Source organism: Alligator mississippiensis, chromosome 1, assembly GCF_030867095.1.
Source record: "Alligator mississippiensis isolate rAllMis1 chromosome 1, rAllMis1, whole genome shotgun sequence".
Classification (NCBI taxonomy): Eukaryota; Metazoa; Chordata; order Crocodylia; family Alligatoridae; genus Alligator; species Alligator mississippiensis.
Genome location: NC_081824.1, coordinates 250,299,341 through 250,322,879, shown reverse-complemented (window position 1 = coordinate 250,322,879; position 23,539 = coordinate 250,299,341). Strand labels below are relative to the sequence as shown.

At 46.6% G+C, this 23,539-nt stretch overlaps 1 protein-coding gene and 1 long non-coding RNA gene across 4 annotated transcripts in view; both read left to right on the top strand.

The window, feature by feature from the left end:
• LSAMP (limbic system associated membrane protein) overlaps window positions 1-23,539 on the top strand; it is a 1,444,497-nt gene that overhangs the window by 458,278 nt on the left and 962,680 nt on the right. The window lies entirely within an intron of this gene.
• On the top strand, window positions 1,188-22,836 carry LOC109280364 (uncharacterized). 3 transcript variants are annotated; one of them, XR_009459002.1, is made up of 5 exons: window positions 1,188-1,245; window positions 2,901-2,951; window positions 20,310-20,514; window positions 22,119-22,214; window positions 22,351-22,836. It is a non-coding gene; the product is annotated as an uncharacterized LOC109280364 (long non-coding RNA). The 3 variants fall into 3 exon arrangements; XR_009459001.1 differs by lacking the exon at window positions 22,119-22,214; XR_002086658.2 differs by having other exon boundaries at window positions 22,119-22,836.

Sequence of the window (23,539 nt, the reverse complement as noted above, 5' to 3'; positions counted from 1 at the left end):
ATGACAAACTTGTCCTCTACGGAGAAAAGTTTCCCTGTGGAACAATCTTTGAGGTATAATCTGCTATGCTTGGCTACTAAGGTCCATTAACTTCAATGCACCTTGAATCAAGCCCATTGAAGTAGATCTGACCTCAAAGCAAGCATTTGTCAACGACATGTTTCGGCCCATTGTGAGATGTTCTCTCTTAAAAAAAGAAAATAAAACAGAAAAATCATAACAAAAATCTGCTTACAAAATGTTAATGAAGCAGTGATAATATATCAAATGTTTGTGCTTCTGCAACAGTATTAAGGTTTATAGCCCCTATATAAGCCAGCTGATTCAAGAATTCACTGTGATTCTCTGGCTTGCACACTTAGTTGCTTATTTAAGCAGCTGTGGAATTCCTTCCAGTAGATGGCAGTGGGAACATGCTTCAAGGGAGGTTAGGGAGAAGGACAAACAGAGAGTAAATAGGATGAGAGAGGGGTTATATTTGGTTGGGTGGTTGAGGTTTTTTTTAATGTAATTTAGCTCTTGGGTTCCAAGCTGGGCTCAGGGGTGGTAGAATCTCAGCCCAAGTTCTCTCAGGCTTTCAGCCTACAAGGGTAGAACATTTTGTAAAAGCAAGTGAGGTCTTTGGGACAAGAACAACCTTTTGTATTAATATAATGCCTAGCACATTGGGTACTTGGCCCTGACTGGTGCTAAATTTATTAATTTATCCATCTAATTTTCCTCCTTACCACAACACAGACAAATACTCCATGTAATTATGAAGTCATCTCAGTTTTACTTGTTGACTTCTCCTTTTGTTCTGGCCATAAATGAGATTTTGGGTTCATTGGGATATCCTTTCTTTGGTCTATACATTCCACTCTATGAATACAATTCCATTGACTTTGACCATTGACCATCAAGAGATGTTACAGTGAAATTTCAATTTACAACTTCAGAGTAACAGGGGCACCAGGGCTTCAGCTTGCATATTCTTTTGTCAGTATAGATTCAGTGTAAATATATATATATATTTTTGACGCAGGGCACCTCAGTGCCTGCTCCTAGAGAGGAGTAACTGCCAGGGAGAGAGCCCTGGCAGAGCCTAATGAGCCCAGCTGCGAGTTGCTGGGGCAACTAATAAGAATCAGCTGGCCAGAAGGCCCTTATAAAGCCCAGGGCTAAGGCCAGGCTGGCAGTTCTCTGCCAGCAGCCGGAGAGGCAGGAGCTCCGGGAGTGAGGATGCGGAGAGGAGCCTAGTAGCAAGTACCACTGTCATATGGAGCAATGTTGTTATAGCCAGAGGGCATGTGTTTAAGTTATAGCCAGGAGGCTTGTGGTTATGTTTGGCTCTGTTGTTACACCGGAGGTTTGGGTGAGGCTGTAGGGGTCGGAGGAGGCCTCACAGGGACCCCAGAGGGGTGGGGCCCCAGTGCCTGAGTGAGGGCACAGTATGCTAAGGGGGAACCCCAGTGGTATGGGGACCCCAGCGCCAGTGAAGGCGCAGCTTGCGCGCCAGTGAAGGTGTAACTGGCGGCGAGGAGCGCAACCAGTAGGTTGCGGGCAGGGAACAGAGACCCTGGGTTGTGTGCAGGGTACATAGACCCCAGCCCCAGAGAGGGGCAGCTTTGTGAGGCCCCAGCATGGGCATGACGAGCCCCAAAAGGGGGCACTGCTAGGAAGCCCTAGTGTAGACGTGGCAAGCCCCAGGAAGGGGGAGCGCTCTTTAGAGGAGCCCAGCGTGGGCCCAATGAATCCCCGAGAAAGGGGGGAGATTATTGAGAAGCCCAAGATGGGCACGGCGAGCCCCGAAGAGGGGGAGCGCGCCATATTGAGAAGCCCAAGACGGGCGGAGCGAGCACGGCCGTAGGCTAGTGCGGCAACAGCCCTCAAGCTGAGGTAGGGTGCTGCGGTTGTCCCCGGAGAAACGGGATAGCAGCGCGGTGTGCCGGGATCAGAGAGGGTAGCCGTGCGGTTGGCCTAAAGGACCGGAGACCCGCTAGAGGGTCCCTGAACGGGACCACACTTTTAGAGAAGGCCCAGAGTGGGTCTCAAGAGTCCCAGTGAGGGACATTGTATTAGGGAGAGCCCAGGAAGGGGCACTAGTAGAGAGACATATGGAGAAGGCCCAAGAGCGGGCTAGATTACAGGAGAGGACCCGAGGAAGCGGGCGTGTATTATGACCGGACAACGTCTATCCCATCAGCAAGGCTTGGGGCGTGGTATTAGGGGTGGTAGGAGCCACACGTAGCCCATAAGGCTAGGGTGCCTGGGGAGCACCCGTCATACTGGGAGACCACAGGAGTCCGGAAGAACCGCGGGGACAGAGGTCCCGAGTAGCCGTGCCCAGGGAGTCATAGGCAGCCTCCCAATCACATTTTCCAGCAAGACATGGTGGGCGAGAATAAGAGGGTGCCTTGGGCCGGCCTTGACACGGAGCGAGGGACCTCGAGGAGATCACGGCCCTCCTGCAGGACCCTGCCGTGACAATTTTATTAACCATGTGGCTTGGAAACAGAATGGTCAAATAAACTGAGGTTCACCTAATTATCTTGGAAGGATATTGTATCAAACTGGGCTTCTGATAATTGCTGCAGTCTTGTAATTATTTAGATAGATCTACAGTCTTGTACTTGCTGCAGTCTTGTAATTATTTAGATATATAGAGAGATATAGATCTTTCTATATATGTAATTTAAATAATTACAAGACTGCAGCAATTATATATAGATTTCTGTCCACTGCTGGCTGCTTTTTTGGTCACCTACTTCCATCTCCTCTGGTGAGGGTGGTTATATACGAGCTGGTTATTCTTCTTGGCATTCTGGCAAGAAAACGTTTCATCCTGTTTGTGAATGGATGTTGCTGATGGTCCCTGTTCTTATTGATTCAATGATTTTTACCCTTTCTCTTTGTTGTAGGTAAGTCCTGCTGCTTTCTAATCCTTGCCTGATTGTTCTTTCAAGGAAACGGTAAGCTGCATGCATTTAATTGGATTTTTTTGACACTATACCTACACATCTGGTTGCAACATGCCTGCTGTTACCATGTGTTCAGGTGTGGTAGAGATCTAGAGGGGGAAGGATTAAAATGACTGGGATGAACACGACCTATCTTAACATTCCTGACCATAGTTGTGATTGTCCTGTTATAATTGTGAATGATGTCAACAGAGATGGCTGCAGTTGACCTTGGCTCGTGATTTTATACCAGGTACTGGGGCCTCTGGCCCTTCAACCTCCCAGGGGATTTAGATGTGTCATGTTTCTCACAAGTGGCTTTCAGCTACTGCTGTCCTTGAAACCCCTGGCATTGGCAGTAGATATTAGGGTGCAACTGGCATGCAAAAGGAATTTTTCAGACTCTTTTCAATCCTGGCCTCTTAAAACCTACCCAGTGAATACTGTGGTTCTGGAAAGAAACATTTTCTTCCTACAGATTCTGTGGGATTTTAAGGCTGTAGGGCCCCTGGGCAGCTGCCGTCAGATGACGGAGGAAGGCAAGGCTGTAGAACAATGCAGAGTTGAAGATTAGCAGAGCCCCTTGCTATAAGGGGCTAGCATTTTGGATAGTTCAGAAGACAGGTGTGTTCTCTTCCTCCTCCTTGTTACATTTGTTCTGATAATTGGTACCTTTCCTGCCAGTCTAGTAAGTCAAAGGGAACATCAAGATTGCAACTGCAGTCTGATTGCAGACCCCTAACTCTTAATTAGCCAATGGATCATGGAGTGCCTAGAACTAAAAACTGTTGGGGTGGGGGGGGAGCATGGGGGAAGGAAATAGGTCTCTGCTTTTCCAGGAAAGTAATTGATATTAATCTGCCTGGTCCATTGAGATGGGCAGCTGTGTTGTATGACTGGGAAAAATGTGTGATCCATTAACTTAAGGCTTGATAGTACCAACAGAGTGGATCCTGTGACCTCCTCCACATTGTCAGCTGCATTCCACTGAGTGTCTTTAAATTTAGACAAGTGAGCATAATACCTCACTTCTCCTCTGTCCCCCCTGCTACTATCCTTCTGAAAATGAGAAGCGTGCCGCATTGGGCAGTATTTTAAATGAAATGCGGTAGAGGAGGTTAGTCAGTTGGTGGTGTGTGGCATGCAAAGGGTTAAATTTAGTGCCTTGGTATTGCTTCCTTGGAGGTTTCTAGGCTCTCGCCATAGTTTTATCTGAATCGCTTGAAATGGTAGCCTGTAACTGTCCACAAATATTGGCCTCAATCAGAGATTCAAATCACTCAGACACCAGTGAAGAGTTATTGCTTGGTGCTTTAGCCCCAGCAAGAAGTTTGGATTCCAGATGTGATCTGCCATAACATTATTATAGCCTTGTTATGCATATGTTCCACAGTACAGATTCTAAAACCATCAAAAGCTGTTATTCACTCCTGAAGACACTTCATGGGCAAGGGGGGAGCAGAAGGCTGCACTCTTATGCTAGGGCCTGCATGAAATCTGTTCCGGTTTTGTGTTTTCTTGCTTTGCTCTGCAGAAGCAATTAATTTGCAAGCTCTCAGTTTGTCTCGATGCCCCCAAAGTCAACAGCAAAGCCTGCCTGTTTTGACCCCTCTTTCTAGAGCTGTGTTGTGACCTGCTCTATGATCCTAGTGCGCACAACACCAGTAAACAAAACCAAAGCACTGTTCGTTGTTATCTATCGTATTATTTCAAGCTCCATTAGAAACACAAAGGTGAGGGCGGTTGTTGTCAAGATGGCAGAGGACAAAACTATTCTATATGAGAACAAAGAGAGAGAGAGAGAGAGAGTAAATCAAAATGTCTAAAAAATAATTTAAACACTTGAAGTAAAGTTTTCAAAAGCACCTAAGCCACATAGGAGCTTGTGTTTTGTTGAAAAGTCCAATTGACCTTTATCTGTCAAACAACTAAGTCTTTCTTGAAAATGGGACTCCAGATTCCAAAGTCATTTGGTGCTTTTGTATATTTTATCCTTTAGACTTCTGAAACATTGATTCCTGTTGACACTAATCAGAATTTTCTACAAATTACTTTGCTGAGAACAGGAACTGACCCAATGTCTTAAGCACAGTAGTTGGTTGTTATCTGAAGAAAGAAAGGGCTACATGCAAAATACATGAAAAATACTTTGTGGGGACTTCTATGGAGTTCTCCTGCCATACCTTCTAGTTTCAAAGGGTGGTTTTTTTGGTTCTGGGTTTTTTTTTTCATTTTTTTTAATTTATTTTAGCAGGGCTGTCTTATGACTTGTACACTTGCTTGGAGGAGTGTCTTCCAAGTCCATTCCATCAGGTCATGATACTGAGCTATAATGCAACTTAAATGCATCTGCAGTGCATGCACACAGATGCATTGACTTCATTTTGGGGGACTGATTTTGAAATGTGACAAACTCTAGGCTGCAACAGCAGAGCTAAATGGTCTTAATTTGCAGCAAGGGAAGTTTAAGTTAGATATCAGGAAAACTTTCTCACTAGGAGTGTAGTAAGGCACTGGAACAGGTTACCCAGAAAGGTTATGGAGTCTCCATCCTTGGAGGTTTTTAAGACCTGGCTAGGCAAAGCCCTGGCTGGGATGACCTAGTTAGGGATGACCCTGCTTTGAGCAGGCAGTTGAACTAGATGACTTCCTGAGGTCCCTTCTAACCCTCATTTTCTATGATTCTGTGAAGGGCCTTCTTTTGCTGGGTTGAAAGCCAAGCTAGAAATATAAGAATTCCCAAACCTGGAGGGGAATTTCTGATGGTTTGGGGTTTTTTGGTGCTGGTACTGGGATGAACTTTGGGATGTTTCTTGAACATGACTTATAGCCAATGAGTTTTCTTTGATAATAAAGCTTGGGTGAGAAAGGGGTTGGTGGGAGTAGAGACATTGTGATGAGCTATTTTCTTTACTGAGATTTTCCTCTTTGGCTTCTGTGTTGCCTGCTTAGAACAGAAGGTACTGTAAGTCAATGGGAATCTGTCTTATTTGTGCCTCTGAAAATCTTCCATGTGGATATCTGCTTCAGCCAGGCTTAAAGAGCTGGGTCTCACTTTTGTGTAGCTGTACATGGTCTGGGGCATTTTCATAGTAGCTGGGGGCAGGAGGGACCTGAACAGATCATCTAGCCTGACCCCCTGCCACAGGCAGGAATGAATGCTGGGTTCACAAGACCCCAGACAAGTGATTGTCCAACCTCCTTTTGAATGTGCCCAAGGTAGGGGTGAGGACCACCTCCCTGGGAAGTTGGTTCCAGATTTTAGCCACACTAACTGTAAAATATTGCCTTCTGATCTCCAACCTAAATCTATTCTCCATCAGCTTATGACCATTGTTCCTCATCACCCCAGGTGGTGCTGGGGAGAAAAAAGCTCTGCCTATTTGCTGTTCATCCCCTCTGAGCTTGTAGGCAGCCACCAGGTCCCCCCTCAGCCTCCTCTTGTCAAGGCTGAACAGGTTCAGGTCCCTCAGTCTCTCCTCGTAGGGCCTGTCCTGCTGCCCTCTCACCAAGCGGGTGGCCCTCCTCTGAACCCTCTCCAGGCTGGCCACATCCCTTTTGAAGTGTGGTGCCCAATACTGGACGCAGTACTCCAACTGCAGCCTGACCAAAGTCGCATAGAGGGGGAGTATCACCTTTCTGGACCGGCTTGAGATGCACCTTTGGATGCATGACAAGGTATGGCTGGCCTTGCTGGCTGCGGTCTGGCATTGGCAGCTCATGTCCATCTTGGAGTCAATAATGACTCCGAGATCCCTTTCTGCCTCTGTGCTTTCAAGAAGGGAACTCCCCAGCCTGTATGTATGCTGTGGATTCCTTCTCCCCAGATGCAGCACCCTGCATTTGTCTACATTGAACCCCATCCTATTCTCGTCTGCCCACTTTTGTAGTCTGTCTAAATCTAGTTGCAGCCTCTCTCCCTTCAAGTGTTTCCACCTTGCCCCGCATCTTAGTGTCATCAGCAAACTTGGACAGCGTGCTTTCCACCCCCTTGTCCAAGTCACTGATGAAGATTTTATACATCTCGTTGCCAAGTGCTGGAACCTGAGGGTGAGGGATCCTTATGATGGGTTCCAAGGCCATCCATTGAAGATGCTGACTTCTTTAAAGAAAATGATATATGTACTCCTTTAATATTTCATGATGCCTTTTGAAGAAACTGGGTTGTTAGCCACAGTGGTTTTGCCAGAGTCCATTTATAAAAGCACAAAGTACTTGGTATCTGAAGTCCATATATTTTCAATGAGTTTGAGGCTCCTAAGCCTTTTAGGTGCTTCTACAACTAGAGCTGTAAAAAGGTGACTGTTGGCTGATCTCCTAAGAGTTTATATAGACTCTCATTTTTTTCTGCTCTGTGAACTTCATATTCAAAGCCACAAATCTAAAGCAGTCATCTGCCAGAGGACTGTTCCCACTGGAAATCCCAAACCAGCCCAGGTTCTCTGAAACTACATGTACCCAGAATACAGCTCCTTATAGAACAGCTGGCAGCTCCTGTACTATCTCTGTTCTGTATCTTAGAGGCTTAGAGACTATTTTATCTTTGGATGTATGTTGCCTGTGTGTGAGATGGAGTAGCAGAAGGGTGAAGGCATTTTGTTTGGATCCAGGTGTGTGAGTATGAGCCCCACTCAGACTTGCAGAAAAGGCCACCTGCAGTCAACCTAGCTGTATGTAGACACCTGATCATTCAGGTTGAAGGGTCAAAGGTTGCTGGAGCTGGTGCTAGCCACATCATTCTCTTCTGCTATAGAAATTACCACTGGCTATAGAAAGTTGCATACCTTAATTACATTAGCCTCCTGGGCCAACTAGGTTCTGGTGGGTCATTGCCCTTCATGCTACTTATATTCTCCCTCTTAGCTCTTTGTTTGCAAGGACACTTGTATTGAAACAGAGCAACCATGTGCTTACAGTTCATCGCCTTCTGCTTCTTGCTGTACCTCTCCAGCCCTACTCTGAAAGTCTGTTCCCTCTGTTTATCATTGTGGGCCTGTAACAGAGAGAGGCATATGGCAGGGGTGGGTAAAATATGGCCCATGCACTGGATCCGGCCTGCCAGGCCATTCTATCCAGCCCATGGGGCCCCTAAAAATTTTAGAAAATTAATATTTATCTGCCCCTGGCTGCCTTTGAAAGATGACAGGAGACGGGGACAATAGGACCCAGGGAAACCACAGCAGGACCCTGCAGCAGCAAGCAACAGGTGGGGACCAGCGTGCACAGCCCTGACCCCACGCCTGTTTGGGCTGAGCAGCGGCAGCACAGGACGAACTGATGCTCAGTGCAGGGAAATCAGCCCCTCCCCCTCCCATTGCCAGCAGTTCCTGGAGCAGCTGCTAGGAGCCTACATGGGGCTGCTCTGCTGTGTCACTGACCCCTTTGGGCTTCTCCATGGGGCAGCAGTGGCAGCGCAGAGCCGACGCAGGGCAGCTCTATGTGGGCTCCAAGCGGCTGCACCAAGAAGAGCTGGCAGTGGGAGGAGGAGTTGCTTTCTTCCCGCACTGAGCAGCAGTTTATCCCGGGCTGCTGCTGTTCAACCTGGGCCCCAGTGCCAGCCCCAGGCTCACCCACTGGGGCTGACCAGCAGCAGCACTGGGCAGAAACTGCTGCTTGGCATGCTGGAAAGTGACCCCTCCTCCTTCCAGCACACCATGCACCATCACTGCCACCTTCTCTAGCTGCCAGCATGCCCAACCGCCCTCCTGCTCCTTCCCTGAGCTCTCCTAGGGGCAAGCCAGTCTGTTTCTGGGTGGTCGCAGACAGTGGGAAGGTGGCAGGTACAGTACATATGGCTCTGGAAACCCCAGCGGGCTTAGGGAAGAGTTGGTTCCAGCAGGTGCTGCCTCTGAGCTGGGGCATCACCTAGACCAATAAGGGCTTGCCTGGGTAGCCCCAGGGGGCACTGCCACCGTGGAGGAAAGACCGGGGCCCCCTGCAGCTCAGGGACCATCAGCCAGCCGGCCACAGGATACCTGGGCAAACTGCACAAAGGGGGGGTGGGGATCGGGCCCCTCACTGCTTCTGCCTTCAGCCTGCCTCTCCCACACCAGGGGGCAGGTTGTCAGATTAAAGGCCTCAATGTTACAAGTGGCTACGTTGCAAACTAAACTATGTGAAGATGTAGTTTAGTTTGCAATGTAACAAACTCATTTAAAATGCAGAAAAATCCCCATATGTGTAAAGTGTGATGCGATTAAATCACAAAAATTGGAAATTTTCATCACATGTACGAGTGCCCAGAGGACATTGTTTGAACTGAGTGAGAGGCAGCAAAGTCCTGTTGTGCTGGATAAGATGATCCACAAAGAGTCTTTGAGGGGAGAAAGTAAGGGGTCTGGTGGGGAAGGTAGTCATGACTGGCAGTGTGATACCAGTTGATTCCGCAACGTGGATGGACTGATGCCTCTGCTTCTTTAAGCCTGGCCCGTTCTGGCCCTTGGTAACTAAATGTTAGGCAGTTGGTACTCTGTGTGTCATATAAATGGCTTGCAATTAATCTGCTAAGCCTTTTGCCAAACAGCCTCCAGTGCATGCTAAGCTTCTCCTTGCATAAGCCACGTGGACAGCTGGCAAGAGCAGCTTATTAGCAGGAACTGCCAGTTCACAATGTACCATATGCACCTCACCAGGCACTTCTGAGCCTAAATTGCTGCTGCTCCTGTTTCCTGGAGATGTTGCCTCTTGGCTTCATTGGGTCTGAGATACCTAAGCCATCACCTTGTCATTTGTGGTCTTCCAGGCACTAACAGGAGATTATAGATCTGGCAGTGGCCACATCAGGTGCTGCAGGGCAGGGGAGGTGCAGACAGGAGAGCTCCATAACAAAGGAGGCTGTTTAGCTTTATCATCTTCCTCCAACACACATTCAAGTGCTGACTATTACAGGGTATTGCTGTTTGCATTAGAAAGGAATACCTAGAGTTTGGGGGGTTTCAGAAGGGAACGCAGTGGTCAGGGCTCTTGGCTAGTGCTCTCTATCTGCTCTCCTTAGTCCTTCTGTGTCTTTTTGGGGGGCTTTTCTGACCGAACAGGCTACTCCCAGCCCTGCTGTAATCTCACAGAACAGGTTTTATTTTACCACCAGTTTCTCAATGACTGCTTGCATAGAGAAGGGTTGTCAGTTCCTGACTTGGGAGGCCCCTTCCCCTCTATGAACAAAGGGTTGTAGTGTACACATTGGACAGATAAAAAAAAAAAGCAGGAGTTTATTTTTCCCACCCGGAAAATCCCCTAAATCATGCAAGCATTCTTTATTACTAGAATCCACAAAAAAACCCCATTGTCGTTCTTTGCTTGTGACATTGGAGTCGCCATAAGCAAACACAGCTGGTTTGGGCAAAGGATCTGTATGTGGGGTGCTGGGCTTAGGCTTGGTGCTCTGTGTGAAGTGCTGTGGAGAGGATGCTTTTTTATACCCAACTTCAACTTTTCTTGCTCCAACTACAAGCTCTTAGCTTTGGGACACTGCCATTTTAGGCCTCTCAAAGTTGTACTTCTTCTGAATTGGAGTCCTTTGAGAGGCTCGGGGGGTATTATGTGGAACAGAGGTAGTGGGAAGAGAGGGAGCTCTTCATTGCAGCTTCCATGTGACTTTCCCCCCTTTGATTGGTGGGGTGGGGTCAGGAGACCCTTCAGCAGCCACCTGCAGGTCCTACAGCATAGTCACACTTGTGCGGAAGACAGCATGAGCGTGACTCCCGTTCTCATCCATTCCAAAAGGGGTCACATCTAAACATATCCTTTCCTTATGTCTTCCCCCAGAGAAGCATGTTGTATTGTGGTTTATGGGACGCTTTAGGCCAGCAGTATCAGGTTTTTGACGGAAGCCACAGCCTTTAGATTCCAGACCTGCCACAGGCTGTGCACAGAACCTGTGTTCAGAGGGCTGCTCTGAGCGTTTTTCCATGTGGGTTGCCATCAGGTCAGATGCTTGGTTTGCTCAGGGTGCCTTTTTCCACTCTGCAGTCAAAGGCATGGCAGCAGCTATGTCATTGTGCTTTTGGATGAATCCTGTCCCAGGGAAAGGAGGGAAATGATGTCAAGAAAATGGCTATCTGAAAAGATAGAGCTGAGGAATGTTAAGGCTTGGGTGGCCATTACAATTCTTTCTGCTAGAATCCGTGGTGTCAGAACTGTTCATCCAGCGGCTTTGACATTCTTGTCCTATGTCATCCCCTTGGGCTCCTGCATTCTCTTCTAACCTCCTTTTCCTCTCGTTCTCTTTCCTAGACCTAATGTCTATTTGTTAAAAAAATCGTATTTTCTCAGCATGAGCTTCTGTCATTAGATGAAAGGTCACGGTTACAATATGAATCTGGAACAATAAATACAGTGCAAAATGGATTGAAATGCACCCGGCAAAGAGGGTTTCCAATTAAAAAACACTTTCCCGAGCTTGCACCAAACAAACAGCAGACTCCAATTTCTCTTCACTTATAATTAGCTGCCATTGAAAGTTAATTACTTTCAGGACCGAAAGATGCAAAAATTGAGAGTGAGAGAGAGAAGAAATCTTTTTAGACATAGTGTTTAGAACAAATATTTGCCCTAGAAACAGCCCATGTGCAGCATGTATTCCAGGTGCACAGAAGTCCAGTTCGGGATCTCAACTTCAAAGAAATTAGAGGTAGAATTAAAGGTGTACATCTAACATCCTAAAATGTGCCCCTGCCAGTATTGGCTTGTTATGGGGGATGTGTTTGGGGACCGTTCCAGTGGGAATGCAATACAAGTCTTCTTATGTTGCTATATTAGGAATGTATTCTAGTTGTGAAGTCACCTTCCTTCAAGAGCTATCTCCAAAAGTGACTCCTAGGTGCCACAGAAGTCCAGCAGTCTAGTCTCTCCTCTGCAGAGTTTGTGCTCAGAATACATTTAATTTGAGCCCTACAGTCCAGATCAGAGTTTAGATCTCATCTCATGGACTGCAGTGACAGCTCAATGTTGGATTCCACACAGACCCTCAACTGAACTCATGTGCTTCTCTCTGTTGCATTGCCTGGACCTTAAAGCTGCCTTTTGCTTTTGTGACACTTGTTCAGGCCCCCCTCAGCTGAATCCTTTCATCTGAGGAAGGCAGACCAGTGCCACTTCTCACTTAGCTTTGGGATACCTATTGCGAATTGTAGGCTGGGTTAGGGGAAGTGGCAAAAAAGAAATGACAAAAGCCAAGACGGTCAACTCTGACTAGCAACTCCAATACTTCCATTTTTGGAAGGAGATGCATTTTCCACAGTGCTTCTTGGTGACATTTCTGAAAATCAGTCGCCTTCAAATTGTCCTCAAGTTAGGCACCCACCCAAGTTTTCCAGTCTCCAATGAAAATAAGTTTCCCTGAATATATGGGGTATGTATTTCCTTGGTCCCTGGCTGCAGCAACTTTGACGGGGAAAAAGAATATGGGTGCATCATTTACACAGAGGAAGAGATCCTCATAAAATAGAGATGCTGTAAACAGCAGTCACAACAGCTTCAGGTGTCGCATGATCCAAGTAGGGTTATATTTCTGCCTCCAAGATCAGTATATTCAGTCCAGTGCCCTGCGGGTGAAGGGAAAGTCCAGGAGCAAGTGAGAAATGGCAGACATACAGACAGCATACAGCTCTCAAAAGAGCTTGTCTGAGGAGCAGGCAGGACCCAGTTACATGGGGTGTGAAGACTCTCCCCAAGCTCAGTTTTCTAGTCCACTTTACAATGGCAAACTGAACCATTCTGAACATGTTTTGTGCCTTGAGGGATGCATTTCTTCAGTGGTGTGCTTGAAGTTAACAGAGAACAAGACCCAGGGAAGGGATCAGGGAGGGTGGAGGCAGAACCTGAGGGTTAAGCAACGGGAATGATTATAATGTTACGAGGGCATTGGAAAACACGAAGCTGAACAGTAGATTGTCTGAACAATGGGCTAGTTAGAATAAGGCAGAATAATGCCTGGGACATATAAGCTTAACTATAATCTCTGTAGTGCTGGACTATGGGATAAGGATCCCAAGTAAAAGGATTGATGCTGGGGATGTAGGATTAACACTTTCCGATGGAGGAATATGATTTTCCAAGAGCTACAGAGCAGCTAAGAGAAGCAGTGAGACTGTTCTAAGTTGTACTGACTCCCAAAGGATATCATGCCAGCTGGGCATGACCAAAGGGTATCTTGCCCTTTAGCCATGTTGCTGACCTGGCTCCTTCGCAAAATAGTGCGAGAGGTGGTGGGCATGGTCTGAGACTGGCCAGACACCCTCTCTAAAACATGTCAGTCCCTTCTGTGTGGGCAAGCCTAGAAGCCCTGCTGAAAAACATGCCCTGCCCACACAGTCATGCTTAGCCTGTCAAATCCTGAAAATCGGGCAGCTAGTACAGCCCTGAGCATGTGCTCAAAGCCCCTTTCTGTCTCAGCCATGCTTCTTGGCATGCATTCAGTGATGATCTTATATTGCGCTGCACAATATTCAGGTTTCAGCAGGTGCAGAGTGGGAGTGAGTGAGTCTAATGTGCTGCTTGCTAAAGCTTCTGGGTTCATTGCAGAGGCAGTGTAGCATAACCAGTCACCCAGAGGTTCTCTTCTGGCAGGAAGACTTTCAGCCAGCTGGGGCAGCAGTCTTTATGGTCCTTTATTACCTGACCGGCGTAGCAAAACTTGCTGTGTGAGGCAGCAAGTACTGTCTTCCTAGCCCCTGTCAAATGAATGGGATGCTGGTGGTGGTGGGTCAGATGAGGGATGATTTTTAGGGGTTGCTGCGGGATGAAACTTTTCGTTTGGGGAAGGGGGAATGAAGCACTTGCATTTCAATAGAATCACTATGGCAGCAAATTACTCTCTTTTTTTCTTTTCTTCTTTTTTTTCTTTTCTTTTTTGCCTCTGTTTAAGAGAGGCCCAAGGTGACAGTGGGGACCCAGGGTCTCTGCAAGATTAAGCAGCAGAAATTAATTTAGAACTGAAAAATACACAGAAAAGAAGTTGGGAAACTACTGAATGATTGGCAAAAAGAACATGGTTTTCTCCTTTGCTGCTCAGTTCAGGGCCGTGCATGTTAATCTCTGGGGAGCAGGGAGAGACTATTTCCTCATCTGAGAACTATTCCCCACATGCTGGTACACAGGTAAGCGTAGTTTAGAAAAAAATGAAATGAGGACAACAAAAAACCGGCCCCTAATGAATGTTTATATGGGTATATTAGGAGAAGGTTCCCCCAGTGTCCCACTCCCTTTCAGCTCAAGACCTGACAATTGGGAGCATTCAAATTCTTCAGTGCAAAACAGGTATTTTTCTTGTTTTAATATTCACCATCCAGAATGTGCTGTAGCTGGGGGAAGAGCAGCACAATACTCTTGGAGGGTGCACTGCATTGCCCCTACACTTGTGTATGGTTATTTAGGGTACAGGCAACTTCTCCCCCACTCTGAACACCAGTACTTGGGCAGCCAAGCTGTTGTGAGCTGTGTGACTGTTCTCTAGACACTGGATCTGATTGTAAACTCCCTCGCTTGGCTTTTCATAGATGTTAGGGCTGGAAGGGACCTCAATAGCTCATCGAGTCTGACCCCCTGCATAGGCAGGAAAGTGTGCTGGGTTCAGATGACCCCAGCTAGATGTCTATCTAACCTCCTCTTGAAGACCCCCAGGGTAGGGGAGAGCACCACCTCCCTTGGGAGCCCATTCCAGACCTTGGCCACTCTAACTGTGAAGAAGTTCTTCCTAATGTCGAGTCTAAATCTGCTCTCTGCTAGCTTATGGCCATTATTTCTTGTGACCCCCAGGGGCACCTTGGTGAGTAAATCCTCACCAATTCCCTTCTGTGCCCCCATGATGAATTTATAGGCAACCACAAGGTCGCCTCTCAACCTTCTCTTGCGGAGGCTGAAGAGGTCCAGGTGCCTTAGCCTCTCCTCGTAGGGCTTGACCTGCAAGCCCTTAACCATATATGTGGCCCTTCTCTGGACCCTCTCCAGGTTATCCACATCCCGCTTGAAGTGTGGCGCTCAAAACTGGATGCAGTATTCCAACTGCGGTCTGACCAGTGCCCGATAGAGGGGAAGTATCACCTCCTTGGTTCTGTTCGTCATGCATCTGCTAATGCACAATGAAGTGCAATTAGCTTTGCTGATGACTTCGTCACACTGACGACTCATGTTCATCTTGGAGTCCACTAGGACTCGGAGATCCCTTTCCGTTTCCATGCTGCCGAGCAGGTCATTCCCTAGGCAGTAGGTATGCTGGACATTTTTCTTCCCTAGGTGCAGCGCTTTGCATTTCTCCTTGTTGAATTGCATTCTATTGTTTTCTGCCCATTTGTCCAACCTGTCCAGGTCTGTCTGTAGTTGTTCCCTGCCCTCTGGTGTGTCCACTTCTCCCCACAGTTTTGTATCATCCACAAACTTGGACAGAGTACACTTCACTCCCTTGTCCAAGTCACTGATGAAGACATTGAAGAGTATCGGTCCAAGGACCAAGCCCTGCGGGACCCCACTGCCCACACCTTTCCAGTTCGATACCAACCCGTCCACCACCACTCTCTGGGTATGACCCTCTAGCCAATTTGCCACCCACCGGACTGTGTAATCATCCAAGTCATAGCCTCTTAATTTGTTCACCAGTATGGGGTGGGATACCGTATCGAAGGCCTTCCCGAAATCTAAGTAAACAATGTCTACCCCTACTCCTGCATCCAGGTGTTTTGTAACCTGCTCATAAAAAGAGACCTTTTATCCCACATGACTCCACGAGAGAGGTTATACAGGTTCATCTGAGATCATAGTTGATCCACTGGGTTCATCAACATGGAACACAGGACATCAGTAATGTTAGGCCTCTGATACTTGAATAGCAGGGAAATGCCTAACTCTGTACGTAGGCAGCAGGTATATGGGGCCAACTATGACACGGACAGACAAGCCCTGATTCTCCATTACTACACACCTTATGCATCCGTTTACCACAAGCAGAGGAAGCAGGGTGATACATTGCCAGATCAGAGCAGTGGTGTTTCTTTGGCACAGATTTTATGATGTCTATGCAAGGTGCAGCATAACTAAAAATCAGTGTCACAAAGCTAGTAAGTTGTCCTTGCTTCCTGTGAGCAAAATGGATCACTGCAGTAACGGATTCAGGATTTTAGAAAGAGGGGTGAGGAAGCAGCTGAATCCCCTGCTTTCTTAAGTACCAAAAAAGGTAAGATTTTCTCCCTCCCTTCCTGTGCTCAGAGGTGTGTCTGGTGCCCACCCCTTCCTCCCGTAGTGCTGTTCCTACTGTCCTGTGACAAGGGGAGTTCCTGTCCTACTTCAGCTGGGCTGCATAGGGGGTGGGCTCAGCTCAAGGTAGAGGCAGCAGCAATAGTGGTGGGAGAGGGAAGGAGTAGAAGGGGAGGGGTTGGGAGGGGACGTGCCTCTGAGCATGGAGGGAAGGAGGGGGTGGAATTCTTACCTTCTTTGGGACTTAAAAAGTCCCTGGCTACTGTGTGGTGAGAAGGGGGGCAGCTGCACGAATGTACCCCCTCTGGATCCACCCCTACATCAGTGCCACCAGCCCTGCTAAATGCGCTAGCTAAAATGAGTTCACCTCCTCAAACCACCAGCTGGAAGCCCCTGGCAGCGTTGGATACTGTGTTGTTTTTTTCCATCTCTAGGACCCCCAAAATCTTCTGCTGGTCTGAGCAGGCTCCAAAAACACTGGTGCACCAAACTGCTGACTTGCATCCCCTTCACACCAGCACCTCTCTTCTTCCGGGCTGCATCCTCTGAAACTTCAACCCCTTCGTGTATGGGCTGGGCTACAGCATTGGCCCATCTCTGGTGTTTGTTTGATTTCTTATGCCCAGTGCACTCTCCTTGTCATGAAGAGGCTAAGGGCTGGCTGTAATGTATACTCACCTCAGGTTCTCCAGCAGAGACTCTGACCTGTGCCCCAGGTGCTTTCACATGCCTCCGCTCTCTCACCTGCACTAAGTGCACTTCAACCCTTGTGGAGCCTGGCCAAGGTGATTTGTCAATGCTCAGCATTGCAATCAGCCGGCTGCCATCTGAATGGAGCAAGGCCGGCAGGGATGGATAAATAGCCATGCTTTGATGTGAAGGGGAGCAGACGGGTTGTCAGCCCTAGCATAGGTGCGCTCTCAGGCTGGGGATGGGGAGGGATCTCTGTTTTCATCAAGGTGACTCTGCTCTGCTTTCTCTGTAACGAGGCTATGGCTAAGAGCGGATCAAGGGAATTAACTGATCCCAGCCTCCTTCTCTGGAAGAGCCTTCTGCAGAGTGTCTTGGGAGGAGGGCAGTCTAACAGAAAAAGCCCAAGGGAAAAAACACGCCCACTCTTGCATCTTGTAAGTGAGAGTGGAGGTTTAGGGCTCTGATGTGTGTAGCTGATGTGACCTATACCTAGTCTTCAGCTATCCCTGTATGTCATGGGCAAGTTGGCTTCCTGTCACTGGGGACCCATATTTCCAGGGGTGGTTGGCAACCTGCACACTTTACACAAGGGAGTGGTGGGGAGGGAAAGGGTGGTGGGCATGCAGATGAGCCAGCATGAGAAGGCATATTGAAGGGACAGGAGAGAGGAAAGGGTTATTATACACAACAGGGTAGAGGGGATGCAGCTCTTATAACCTGAGAAATCCAGGCTGGCAGCATGTCCCTGCCCCCTACTGGGAAGGGAAGGATGGTGTTCAAAGGAAAACAACTGCCACATTTTAAAGTCTTGTTGTTGGTGTTGCAAAATTAGGTCCCCCTCCTCCATGTCACCTCACATCCACTATGCAAGACCCCCTTTTCCCACAGAGTTGCAAGCTTTAAAGGAAAAGTGAATATTTTTGAATCGCCAGTTTCCAAGGCCCATTTGAGGCAAACTCGCTTCTCAGCCTGTTACCATCAGGCTGCCCCCCCCCCCCCCCCCCTTGCCCCTTATTCCTCACCCCTGCAGAGACCTACGCCATCATCCATTATGCTGCCTCGTGCTACATGGCTCTTTTTTTTTTCTTTTTATTCTTTTTTAATTTAATAAAAGTGAGTGTGTGGGGCTGATTTGCATATTCATAGAGCACTTGATTAATAATTGATGAAAGGGCCCAGGGCAGGTGGTTGAGAATAAAAACATTTAGCAGGGAGCAGAGTGGAAGGAGCAGCTCCCAGGCTGGCACGGGCCTGTGTGGGGGGGAAGAGCAGCTACAGGCCAGGGGGTAAGCAAGTGGCAGGGTAGCAGCACAGCCGTTGAATGTCACCGGAAGAATGTAATTTGGTTAATTTAAATATTTAATCGCATCCTCAGTGTCTGCATCATCTTGATCCTAGGGGCTTCCTGCCTGGGAAACTATGGCTGCGAGCATGGAGAGGAGGGGAGGTTCCTTGCCATTTGGGAGGGAGGAAATGGGGACAGGCTAATGCTGGGACAGTTGTAGCATGAGCAAATGTTGTCCTTCCCAGCGTCCTAAGTGTAGAGCAAGGAGTAGTTTTATGCACAGCCTTGACCCAGTGGGGGATAGGACCAGTTGCCCGGTTTCCACCTGTTCATCCAGCCCAGCACTGTTCCTGAGGACTCTGTGCTGTGCAGGGTGTTTGGCTCTCTATCAAGAAAATGTGATTTATGTCTCTGGACTGGGATTTCTTATTCTCTCTCATTCGCCCGTTAGTCCCTGACCTGCCTGTGTGCTCAGTAGCTGAGAGAACCTCTATTTTGACTCTGGCATGTGTTTTAGGGATGGAGAAAGAAGAGCTGCTCCCTTTATTTGGGGGTGGGGGTTGGGGTGAGGGATAGCTTAAAGTGACATTTTGGAGCCCTTGAGAAACAGCCATGTAGAGTTGCTTGGTGTCGGGTGCCAAAGGAAAGTCCAGCATCTCTCCCCCAAAGCCTTCTTGGAAGGAGAGAATAGGGAAGCAGAAGGCAAGAATTGTGCCCAGGGATCTTGTCTACCAGAGCATGAAGAAGAGCAGGAGTGTTTGGTCTTGGGGCAAGGATGTCGCCTGGTTCATCATCAGAGGTCTTTGAGTGCTGCAGCAGGGCAATGTACATGCTGCCAGGCTTGTATCCAGTCAGAATCTGCGCACTAAAGCTCAAGGGTGAGATTTAGCATCAAACATTGTGGAACCTGGCCTTTTCCCATCTAAATGCAGATATCATGCAGTAGGGGAGGTGGGGGGGGTGTGTTCCTTCTCTCCTCCCTGCCGGGCCTGCTGTTACAGTTGATGTGATGACTGTTTGTAGTAACATGGCAGAGCTACATTGCTCCTCAGCAGCTGTTCTTTTTTGGGGGTATGTTACCTGAATGCATTAGTATGGAAAATGTTCTCAGGGACTTCTTGCTGGTAAGAGGTTGTATCTGCAAGGGAGTGCAAGCTGTATAAAAAGCAGTACCTTCTGGGTTAGGGAGAAGGCTTTGGTTTGATGTCATCTTCTAGGATTGACCATAGTAACACCTGTGGAATCATGGGGCATGGCAGGGGTAAGAACAAGATGGTGCAGGGAGATAGGCAGGTGCTGCAGCATCACTTAATGGTAGGTACCGAACTGTGTGCTAAGGGTATAGTGCTGTAGTTTAGAGGGGTTCCCAAATTGGTCTGTATCCTGGGGCTGTCCCTAAAGCCAGGTAACATGTCCCTAGCAAGCTGCTTCCTTTTTCAGTTAAAAGCTGGATGAGGAAGATGCTTAGTGACCTGTGAGAAATATTGAAGGTTGCCAATGGTCCCTGGGTTAAAAAGGCTTGGCAGCTACTGCCCTAGGTACTTTTTCAACATGCTTTTAAGACTGAAGGAGAAAACTCTAAAAACTATGGGGTGTAAAAACATAAGTTCCACTAAAAGTCAGGTGAGCAGGTGTTCCTGGATTCTCCAGCCCAAGTAATCTGTCAATCAGAATTCCAGCTTCTTGTTGTCGTGAAATCTCCGTTGAAAGTCTGTGTTCCAGGAAGAAGCCCGTGTACTCCTGTTCTCCCCAAGTGTGTAGCAGGTAGAAGAAACTATGCATACTCTCTGATAATGATGCAGGAAACAGGGCTGCTTCAAACCCATGTAGCCAAAACCAAAACACAATTTTGGAGTGATTTTGAATCCTGCAGAGTTTGAGTATATTAAAATTACTCAAGCCCTATGTATGGTGACACCATGCAAGTCTGCTGGGGAACTTGAATCCGTAATAGAGATTTTAATCTCCCAGTGGGCATGTTGATGGTTTATTTATGAATGGTCTTTACAGTTAAAATGAAAGCAACCTTTAACAATAGCCCAAGGGAAGCACTGACCATTCATTTCCATTTGAAGTTGTGTCGTTACCTATTAATAAATAAGTAGAGGATGCATTATGAAAGAGAGATGATTCAGTTGGTAAATATTAACTACTTATATATTAATTGTTACTGCGATGTTTAATGGTAGATTTTTTTTTTTTTATAGTCCCTGCTGGGAGACACTGGTAGTGGAGGAACTGCAAACTCCCTATGGCCAGACACAACCTACACAGTCCTATATAGTACCCCCAGTTGAGGGAGGTTTGGATGAATAGCTGTGAACTCCTCAAGCAGCTCCATCTGGGAAACAATGAATTCCCCCCTCCTCAGAGCTTCTGAACTATTTCCTACAGCACCAGCTGCTGGGAAAGGTTGGTCCTAATTTAGTAGTGAGCTCTCTTGAATTAGGGTGTCTGTAGTATCCCTTCCGTTTTACTTGCTGGGGGAATTTCTCCTTCCAAACTACCAACTGTGCATGCCTCTACCACTTTCCTTAATTTTCTTGCCTTCTAAACTAAGCATGCATGTTGTCTGTTTCTTGAGTAATTGGGGTACTACTCTTAATTACTTCACTTCCCCTTCCTTCCCAACATAGTCCTATTCTGTCAATTTTCAAGCACTTGCTTGTGGGCAAGTCGTAGAGTGTAAGACCCCATTGGCACAGAAAGTCCATCAGGGCAGCCTGGCACCACATGAACTGTGAGCTGACATTTGGACATTGCAAAAATTTTCGAGACAAGAGCTTCATCACACTGTTGTGTTGTAAACATGTCAGGAAACACTGTGAAGACATGCCCAGCCTTTTGCCTCCTTCCATCTGGCTGCTCAAGACAAAAGAGAATAACAGAATATGCTTTGACTGCGGGCATGGAAAGTTCTTGGTCTGCTACTGCTGTGCCTGACCTCCCTGTAGCTTTAATAGATCAGGATTACTTTTTCTAATCCCTAAATAAAACTTCCAAGCCTGTGGAGGATCAGTACACATCAGTACTTAAAAATGAGGTAGATGCTTCTCTGAACTTTGCATTTGGACCTTTTCATTCTGAAAAAGCAGACTGGAAATGTAAGGAGAATGTGCTTCTCTCTGAAGCTTTCCTACATATATATTTTTTTTTTTTTATAGGAGAAAAGGTGGGAAAAGCATGACAACAAATAAATAATAGGAAAGAGGCACTGGGATTTGATTTCTTAGAAAGATTTTCCTTTTAAAAAATGTTTAGGGGCATCTCTGAGCGTGGTGGAAGTTTTGGCTCAGAATTCAGGTCAGTTGTTTTAATTTGACTTGTTTTCATTTTGTCTACTAGTTTGGGGTCTAGCTTTGGTCAGAAAGCCTGTGGAATAGGAGTAGCTGTGGCACGCACTAGAATGAGTTTCTTCTACCCGTGTCCATGTATAATACCGAGCAATGCGCATATTTAGTTTTGTGCTCAAAACAAACTTCCAGCACCCAGACAACACAACATTTGATCTCTTTAAAGCTGCCATAGTTCTCCTTGCCCTGGGATGGGAGTTTTCTGCCCAGGATCTTTCTGGTACAGCACAGAAATTTTACCCTTTACTTTTGCAGGAACTTAAAATTTGCACCTGCTTTCAGGGGTTAAGATCAGTTCTTTTAACTAAATCAGTTTACCCTTTGAAGAATTGTATCCTCCATGCTTTCTCCATGTTTGTTTACTTCCCAACATCATGGTATCTGACCATCTCACCGTTTTTAAAGTATTTATCCTGGCAGCATTCATTTTGTGGAGCAAATCCCTCTCTTCCCACTAGGACCTGGCCTGAGACCCACCAAATAGTGGTCAGTCTTTCTTTAAAACGCTTCAACCACTACTGAGCCAAAACGGTAGTGTAACCAATGCCTGTGAAGGGAAAACTGTATATCTCCTTGGAAAAAGTGCCTGATTTTGCTGACTGGAGATAGACTTTGTCTGCACTCTTTGAATCTGAATCTTTTTTTTTTTTTTTTTTTTTTCAGTTTATCTGAATATGAGGTTCCTGGTTGAATCCCATTTGTAGATGGAGAGAAACCCTAGGCACAACATTCAGGAAATAAGCTTCCTCAAAATTCATGGTACCTGAGAATCAAGTTTTCAGTTCAGGCCCACTTTATGTAGCATCTGTAGCTTTATTGATACGCTCCTTTAGCATAGTCCTTTCTCACCTACTTCACTGAGATCCTAATCACAAACACATTTTTTCTTTTACAGCTGCTCCATGGAGCACCATCGCAATTCTGTATCCAGTTAATATTTGGCCCTGAGTAGAATAACATATGCTTCATAAAAGAGTTACCCAGGTGTTTTTGGCCATGCTTTATTCCTAGGATTTCTTGACTAAGGTCAGTGGACTCACAGCAAGGTTCTTGTATTTGTACACATTAGTCCATAGCTACAGGTTCCCAATGAATAAGAAATGAATACCTAAATTGTAAAACACATTTTCTTCTCCTGTCCCTTTAATGAAAGAGAAAAAGGTACATTCATCTGATTTTTAAGTTACTTTTCATGCATATAGTTGTTGGTCCAATGCAGAGAATACCCTTCCATGGGAAAAATAATAGCTTTAAAGTCTTTCCCCCACAGTTAACTAAAATGTGTATAGTATGGTGGATAACTCAACCGCTTAGTAATGTCTAAAGTATTATGTTCAAATCCTGTTAAAGTTGTAGTTATTCAATATTTCAATTAACTCTTTTGCACTGATATGATTATATATAAATTAAATCTTGCTAATATTTCTAAAGCAAAGATAGTGGAAAGCTATTCCATCAGATATTTCTTTTGTGCATAGAAAAACCTTTGCCAGGGAAAAAAAGCTGTGTAGTTAAAGTGGGCAGAGTGGTTGAAGATGTGCTGTCTCTAAAAAGGGAGAACTTTTTAAAAAAGGCAGCCATTTGGATTTTCTGCAGGATTGGAGTTTCTGTTTGGCAATCTGTTTAGATTTCAGAAGTTAAGCTATGTTGAGCTAAATGAGGAGCATAGCCACCAGGAAAACATCAGAGCTACAAAGGTGGTGGCAGTGGAACAGATGGTGGCACTCTTCTGTTGGTCAGTACTGTCAGCGCTCTGTTGTTGTGCAAAGGAGTGCTTTATAGTTGGAGGCAACTCCTTTTGTCCATGGCTTTATTTTAACCACTTATGCTAAGTTCTACTGGTGCTTCTCCCAAGTGACAGAGCAAATTGTGCAGCCTGTCTGACCAAAGACTGCCATTAGTAACTGGATTCTTGAGCTGCCAAGCTGACACTCCCTGCCATTTCAGTACAAGTTCGTATTCTTATCTGCCTACATTCCAACACAGTTGGGCAACACTGCAGTGGTCTGTGAAACAGTGGAGATGTATATGGCTGGAAATGGGTGCAAGGAGTCCTAGGAACCTATTGTCAGCTTATTCATTAG